The following is an 8,334-nucleotide window of genomic DNA, read 5'->3' as shown; positions in this document are numbered from 1 at the left end:
ATAATGTTGTTTGATATCCAGGTACATCTTGTCGGAACCAGGATGGATAGAGTACCTTGTTTTATAATCCTCATTCATTATTATGTCCTGAAACCTACCGAACTTTAGTGTCCAAATTCAGTCCATAAGGTAATAGGCTCCGTTTTCTTTGACCATCAGATTCTTTTCCATTCCACGCAATGCCTCATTGGTGACGTTTTCCGGATTCAAGGCTTCTTGCTGGGCCTCTTTGATTCATGAGGATAGATGGGAATGGATGGTCATCGTCAGCGTACTCGGCGACCCGAGTACTCTTTTCGACTTAAGGCATTGGCTACTACATTTGCTTTGCCTGGGTGGTATTTGATTTTGCACTCGTAGTTGTTTAGCAGTTTGACCCATCTTCGTTGCCTCATGTTCAGTTCCTTTTGACTCAGGATATGTTGGAGGCTCTTGTGATCTGTGAAGATGGTGCACTTAGTACCATAAAGGCAGTGCCTCCAAATCTTTAAAGCGAAGATCACAACTCCCAGTTCAAGGTCATGGGTGGTGTAGTTTACCTCGTGGGTCTTTAGTTGTCCTGAGGCGTACGCTATCACCTTTCCTTGTTGCATAAGCACACTCCCTAACCCTTGGTTAGAAGCATCACAGTATACTACGAAGTCCTCCATTCCTTCTGGCAAGGACAATACCGGAGCACTATAGAGGGCTTGTTTCATATTTTGGAAGGCAGCTTCTTGTTTATCATTCCAAAGGAAAGCCGCACCCTTATGGGTGTGAGCGGTGAGAGGTTTGTCAACTTTTGAGAAATTTTGGATGAATCTTCGGTAATAACCGGCGAGGCCTAGAAATTGTTGGATTTCGGTTGGGGTTCTTAGGGTTGTCCAACCCTCTATAGCTTTGATCTTGGCAGGGTCCACATGTATTCCCTCTTCACTGACTATGTGACCCAAGAATTCCACTCTACGAATCCAGAATGCGCATTTTGAGAATTTCACATAAAGCTTTTTTTCCCTCAACGTTCCCAAAATCTGTCGTATATGTTGGATGTGCTCTTTCTTGCGCTTAGAGTAAACGAGTATATCATCGATGAAAACAATCACGAAGTTATCACGGAATGGCCGGCAGACTCTGTTCATTAGATCCAAAAAGGTTGCTGGTGCGTTTGGAGACTGAAACACATGACTACAAACTTGAAGTGTCCATAATGGGTTCGGAAAGCAGTCTTTGGGATATCCTCCTCTCGGACTCTTAGTTGGTGGTATCCAGACCTCAGATCTATCTAGGAAAAGTAACTGGCTCCTTGGAGTTGGTCGAATACATCATCAATTCGGGGAAGAGGGTATCGATTCTTGACGGTGAGCTTGTTTAATTCTTAGTAATCTATGCACATTCTAAAAGACCCGTATTTCTTCTTGACAAACAGAACCGGAGCTCCCCAAGGTGAGAAACTCGTCCTGATGAACCCTTAGTCGAGAAGCTCGCTCAATTGATAGAGAACACTTGCATCTCGGTAGGAGCTAATCGGTAGAGTGATTTGGAGATAGGAGTGGCTCCAGGTACAAGATCGATTCGGAACTCGACCTGGCGCTCGGGAGGTATTCCAGGCAAATCCTCAGGAAATACGTCGGGAAAGTCACGTACTTCAGGAATATCGTTGATGCTTTTCTCCTCCTTCGTTTAATCCATAACATGAGCAAGAAAGGCATGATTCTTTTTACGCAGACACTTTTTTGCTTGGATGCAAGAAATGAGTCGGAGGTTTGAACCAAGTTTATCGCCATAAACTATTAGGGTTTCGTTGTTGAGTAGGTGAAGGAGAACGACCTTCTCGTGACACATAATTTCAGCACGGTAGGGGCTTAACCAATCCATGCCAACAATCACATCAAAGCTCCTAATATTAACAGGCATCAAACTGATTGGGAAGGAGTGATTATTTAACATTAGTGTGCACCCTACATAGATGTCGTTGGTTGATTCGGTTTTACCGTTGGCCATCTCGACTGTATAATTTTCATCAATTTGTGAGGATTTTGATTGAGTAAGTGTTTGAATTTATGGCTTACGAACCTACGTTCAGCACCACTATCAAATAAAATGCACACATAAGAGTTGTTGATGGGAAACGTACCAGTCACCACTGTTGGATCTTGCACCGCTTCTCCTTGCCCCATGGTTAAGACCCTTCCTGCATTTTGATTGTTGTTCTTGGGGCAGTTGCATTTAAAATGGTCGGTTTCCCCACATCCATAACATGTGTGGCTGGCTTCGGCGTTGTTGTCGTTGGATTGTTTGTTTTGTTGCGGGGGCATCTTGCAATACCGGATGGTGTGTCCCTTTCAATTGAAGTTGGTGCATTGGAAATCATTGCATGCCCCATAGTGGTGATAGTTACACTTGTCACACTTGGGATTGGATCATTCGCATGTCTTTACTGGCACGGTTGTGGTTGAGGCAGGGGCGATTGGGGCTAGTGCTGCTGGAGCAGTAGCGGAATGGACTACTACTATCTGCGGTTTCTTGGATGGCCCTGTGTTCTGTCGTCCTCTTCACTTGTTTCCCCCATTCTTCTTGCTTCCTCCTTCCTATTTGTTCTCTACCTCGGTTGTTTTGGTACTCTTCTTATCACTGTGATCATAAAGTTTCTTGGCCAGACACTTTGCACTGTCATAGGTCTCGGGTTTTTAGGCAATTACATTACCCTGAATGGGGGGCGTCAACTCCCAGATGAATCGCTCGACCTTCTTTCCTTCAGATGTTATCATACCAGGATACAGGAGGGATAGCTCGTTAAACCTTAAAATGTACGCGTCAATGTCTGAATTCTGCACCGTAAGGTTCCAAAATTCTGGCTTGAGTTTTTGAACCTCTCCTCGGGGACATTACTCTGCGATTAACATTTCTTTGAGTTCTTCACAGGACATGGCGTTTGCAACGGGAAGTGTCATGGCCTCGATATGACCGTTTCACCATAACAATGCTTGATCGATAAAGGTGCAGGCAGCGAATTTAACCTTACTCCCTTCCGGACATTCGCATATCTCGAACACTGATTCGATCTTCTCGATCCATCGCTTAAAGGCTATGACTCCCCCGATCCCGTTGAAATTGTGGGGTGTTGCATTGGAAAATTCATTGTAGGTGCAAGTCCTCGCAGGTCCTTCATTTATCCCTTGGTGGGAGTTTGCCGTCCCTTGACCATTACCACCATTATTTTCGTTTTGAATGTGGGCTAACGTTGTTGTTACTGCAGCTGAGACTGCCGCTTGAAAAGTTGCAGAGTTCATTTCCGGCTGGGGCGGCGGTGGTGGCGTTATGTTGTTGTTCTTTCTGATTGGTCTCCTCGGCATCTTTCTGTCATGGATCAGAAGGACAATGAGTATCCAATGCATTTGGCCTCACGATTTCTTGATTATAGAATAGTATCATTGATTTGGGTGCATATGCACAAGTGTGTGTATAAATTCAACATGTAATAGTAGCAACAAAGCACACAATGGGTAACACAACATAAGAAAATACATATCCGCTTTTCATTGATAATAATTTCTTGAGTACATGATTTTTTTTTGCCTTATAATGGCATACAATACACACAGCGAAATAAAACTAACACGAAAATACATAGGGTAGTGCATAGAAGAAAGTCGATACGATAGCTAGTGTACAGATACTAGTCGCGACGAGTCGGTTCTGGTGGTGCAGACGATGAGGTAGACGCGCCATGGAGCTCATCTAACCTATGTTCGGTGATTTGCATGCACTCCTCCAAAGCGGTGTGTCGCTCCTGGTATTCTCTGACCTCTGCTCGCGTAGTGGCAAGATCTTCCACGAGTCATTCCATCGGATATAAGTCTCGCTCTAGCTCTCGCGTGCGAGTATCCGTGATCTGCATAGCCGCCCGCATCTGCATTACTCGGTCGGCGGTCACTTGAGTTTGGGCACCGATGTCCCTAATACGTCTGACCACAATAAGAAGTGTTCGATATGCTGGTCCTCCATGTCGAAGATCGTAGTAACCTTGGTTCATCCCAAACAGTGGTTGTTGCCCCTGGCGTCGGCTCATCTCTCGATATTGTCAGCCCAAGGAGGTGTAGGGCCATTGTAACCCATCCTATGTGGTGGTACCCTTTCCATGTAGGGAGGGTAGATAACCTCAGACTCTGCGTCCTCTTCCTCGTCATCTTCATCAATGTCCTCTTCTTCGAACTCTATCGGTTCCTCGGGATCCTCCATGGGTTCCTCGGGGTCTTCTTCTGGGTCTTCTTCAATCCAACCTCCATTCCCATGATTGGGAAAGTAGGGGTCTCCAGGGTGGTGAAATCCTTCCATGTCGTATGTGCAAGAATGAGTGAGTACGAGAAAATAAACAAAATGTCAAAATACTCCTACAGTATTTTACTTATTTTTGGGTTAGTTCTCAAAACTTTTGGATGCCAAGTTGGGAAACGCTAGACTTGTTGCAACACCACTACCACTCCTGAACACATGTTGGTCATATCTCAGATAAATATAGTTGATCATGCTATATTTATTCCAGATATGATTACATAACTGTCCAGGTTTGACTGTAGTGTTCAACCCCTGAGTTATTTTGTTTTACTTCTTGTTATGATACGATCCTAGCAAGTATCTATTCTTTTAGTCAGAGTGTTTTAGTCCAATTATATTTATAGTTGTATATCATGTATGGCTAGATATACTAGTTCACTATAAACAATGCTCTGATACCAATCTGTCACACCCCCGAACCAGAACGTCGGAAACGTCCGGAGGCGTGTGACATTATTGAGCAGTATCATAACAATTGTATATATATGAAACATAGAAAAATCCAAACATCATACATCAATATAACAAGCTTACGTCGTTTTACATCATGTTTATGTTTTCAAGTGTACACAAAAGAAACATCGGTAAACAAATTTCCAAAATACAGCAAAAACAATCTTGAGTCCACGATCCATAACCTGCTTATTGATTTCATGAGAATACAAGTCGTTTGAAAAGCGTCAACATAAAATATGTTGGTGAGTTCATAAGCATTTTCATATAAAAACTTTGTTGATAGTTTAGAAATCCAGAAAATCCAATATTTTCTTATCAAATAGTTGTAATTCTTGTTTCAAATCGAGTATAGTTGCATGTGTGTCTTAATTCATCATTTTTGAAATCGTACAAATCGTTTCCCCAGAAAATCCTACATTTTTTGATGTGTAAAATAGTAGCTTTGGTAAAAACATAACACTTGTGTGGAAAAGTCTCATTGAGATAGTCAAAAATAGTTGATTTTCAACCGAAGGTGAAATCTGTATAAATACCTTTCTGACGTATTCTAGTGAGTCATTATAACAATACTAATATGACGGAGTGTCTGTTATGACGTTCTTCGGGCGTTGGTTTTGTTCAAGACATTTGTCACCCTAGACTGGCCGGTCTAACTGTAGCGAACAACGAAGGTGCGGGGTGTCAACCCCGTATAGATCTATACACAAATTCCCGTTCCCCATCCAAGAGACTCTAGTTATAACTCTTACAGGACTTTAGGCGTACACTATTATATATAAATAAATGTACTGTGAATATTTTTCTGACTAGAATACTAACCGACTTTTGAGCAAATTGTGAAATCAAGAAGATTTCATTGTACATGTGATGAGTTAAGAAACTCTTTGATCGTTTAGATCTTTGAACAGGTTAATCACAAAAACGATAAACAGTAATATCAAACACAAGAATGAATCAAAATATGTCGAATGATTCAATAGATTCAAGCCTCAGCAGAGCTCGATAAAGAACTTCCGCCGTAGAGGCTATTAGGGTTACAAATGATAAAGATAATATCTTTCAAAATAATCGACTTCTAAATCTTACGTACAAAGATGCATGCAAGCATCTATAAATACTAAACCCTAGAAATAACTCACGGATGGACAGGCCCAATCCGGAGACAAAATGGACTAAAGAGCGAGCCCGAGACGCAACACCTTTCAGACCCAACAATCTCCCCCTTTCCGTCAATTGGAGCGAGACTTCTACTTCGGCTTGCTGGGACCAGCTGCAGGAACTTTGTTTGTGGTATCAAATAGACGTGGAATGAGGGAAAGGATGGTCTGTCTAAAGCGAATGTACCACTGGATCACGTCATCAAAATACTTCTTGTCATCTGCTGAATTCTGCTTGCATTGATGAATGATTCCCAGAACATGTTCCAAGCATGTAGTGGTGTAAAGGTGCTTATCTGACAAGGCGAACATGCATTTTTGGCCTTCGTTCCTTGTGAACATGATAGAATTCCGCTTCGGGTCAATTCTTCCGATCTGCATCATGTTCAAATCACTAGCAGAGCCAACAGGAGAGATAGTAGGCTTCTTCTTGAAGATACTTGCAATCTCCTGATCCATCTTGGCAACCTCCATAATGTAGCATACAAGCATTCTTTTGAAGTGATCGATGATTAGCCCATACTCAGCTTCATTGGTGACGAGGATGTTATGCAAAATAATCCAATCATGTGGATTCAGGTTGGGAAGATCAGCAAGTGATATAGCATGTTCAGTTTTAGCAGAACCCCTCAGCACTTTGAACCGAACGTTCGTGAAGTTGCCCTCACGAAATAGTTTGAGGACCCGAACGTTGATGATCTTATGAGCACTCCATGTCTGATACTGAGGTTGAGCAGACCTCAAATAGAATTCAACAAGTTCCCTATCAACCTTTGGGTGAGGATGAGGAACATCAGCAATATTATCAAAAGCATGGAAGATGAAGGCCTTTCGGGTCAGTGGCATATTGAATTGAGAATCGACGGAATTGATCCGATCCAAAGAAATCACTGGTTCGAGCCACAAGATGTTGGGAGTTTCAATTGCTTCTTTTAAAAGCTTCTCGAGAGTCCACGGAGGAAAAAGAGTTTTTCTACTCTCAAGAAGATCATGAGCCTCCTTCATTTTTCGTTCGTTCACCTCGAACTCTCTGGCAACGCGAGCGCTCATGTCAGCATCTTTTTCCCGGCCTTGTTTCTTCAAGAGATCAGCGATGGTCTCTTTATCATCATCATCACTGTCTTCAGCAATCTTCTTTCCTTTGTCTTTGACACCCGAACCTGAGGCTTGACCTGCTGGAGGAGGTTCGGTTGCTTTAGTTTCTATGGAAGTGGGAGGCGGTTGAGACACATCTTCTCCCCCTTGTTTCGGATGGGCCACGAACTCAAGAAGCCCTTCAAGTTTGCTTAGTAGGGCAAGGGTAGGAGCAAGCTTCTCTGCTAGAGTGCGCCTCACAGAGTAGTTCAGGATAGGATCATGTGCTTCGATGATGTTGGAGAGGGAAGCGTGGACATCCGAAACACATGATGAAATAACCTCACGCTCAGATCGGAGAGAGGCAACTTCCTTTTCTGATTGAAAAAGATGAAGACTCTTGACCTTAAGAGCAGTAGTCTTGCGAGCAAGAGCATCCATCACTGAGTTCTCTGAAGCGAGATCTTCTTGCAGCTTTGTCAAACGCTCCTCAATAGTCGCCTGGAATAATTTGTTGTCATCATTGAGAGACTGACGAAGACTGGCAAAGGACTGCAGTTTAGAGGCAACTGAAGTGGCCAGCTTGTGGACAAGAGAATCAAGCTTCTCTGCATTGGAGTCTGTGGATCCCTATAAATACTGCAAAAGAGAATTAGCATCAACAAATAGTTTTTCGACTTTTTCGGTCGCAGCAGCACACGCCTTGGCAGAGGCGTCAATAGCAACAGTGGCAGAGATGATGGAGGCTTCCTGATCCTTGGTGAATGTATCAACAAGCCCCTAAAGAGCAGCCTCTGAGATAGTGGACCGAGAGGAAGAGGAGGAGGAAGCAATGAGACTATCGATTCTCTCATGTAGTTCCTTGAGATGCTTCTTGGTGACTGGAGCATCATCGTCATAATCACTTTGCACTTGATACGGACTGTAGTAGAACGAGTCAAACGTCATGTCCTCTCCTCTAAAAAAAGGTTCCTCATCTTCTGCTGTTTGATCAGGAGATGAAGGCGACGCTGGAGGTTCGGTTCTGGCAGTGGGTTCGGGTGTGGATGTATGTTCGGTAGTGGGGGTAGGTTCGGGTGCTGAAGTAGGAGCCCCCGTATCAGATACATTGGTTCGAACCCCAGCGGTGGTTGTTGTGGTAGCTTCTGTGAAAATAGGAGGTGGGACAGGGATAGATGTGGGTGGTATTTGAGTAGCGGAGGTTATGGGGGGGAATGGAAATAGAGATGGAGATTGGGGGAGGAGAGACAGGTTTAGAGGAAATAGGTACCTCAGGGGAAGGTGAACGTGGAGAAGTATTACCTCGAAGGGACTCTTCTGAGTCTGAACTCTC

This window comes from Lactuca serriola, chromosome 1 (genome assembly GCF_051521515.1).
Source record: "Lactuca serriola cultivar US96UC23 chromosome 1, Lser_US96UC23_V15, whole genome shotgun sequence".
Classification (NCBI taxonomy): Eukaryota; Viridiplantae; Streptophyta; class Magnoliopsida; order Asterales; family Asteraceae; genus Lactuca; species Lactuca serriola.
This window is presented reverse-complemented; position numbering follows the sequence as displayed.